The sequence below is a fragment of the Sinocyclocheilus grahami genome, unplaced genomic scaffold, assembly GCF_001515645.1.
Source record: "Sinocyclocheilus grahami isolate Dianchi unplaced genomic scaffold, SAMN03320097.WGS_v1.1 scaffold1097.1, whole genome shotgun sequence".
Classification (NCBI taxonomy): domain Eukaryota; kingdom Metazoa; phylum Chordata; class Actinopteri; order Cypriniformes; family Cyprinidae; genus Sinocyclocheilus; species Sinocyclocheilus grahami.
Genome location: NW_015506276.1, coordinates 138,494 through 138,942, shown reverse-complemented (window position 1 = coordinate 138,942; position 449 = coordinate 138,494).

Here is a 449-nt window from a genome sequence, read left to right as displayed (position 1 = left end):
AAACAGATACAAGTGTGGCCGGAAGGGTCGTCAGAGGCTCTTCAAGACTGTTTTAACACCACTGACTGGAATATGTTTAAGCAGGCTGCCACATACAATAACACCACAGACCTCCAGGAGTACTCAGAGACTGTCACTGCCTACATCACCAAGTGCATTGATGATGTAACAGTCACAAAGACCATCACTGTCCGGGCCAACCAGAAGCCGTGGCTAACAGGGGAGGTCTACGGACTCCTGAAGACGCGGAACGCTGCCTTCAGAGCTGGAGATGAGGTGGGCCTGAAGACAGCCAACCTTTCTCGCGGCATCAGAGAGGCAAAAAGACGGTAGTCCAGGAGGATAGCCCATCATTTCAGCGACAGCAGAGACACTCGGAGCCTGTGGCAGGGGATACAGACCATTACGGACTACAAGCCCCCACCACGCACCTGTGACAGCACCATCTC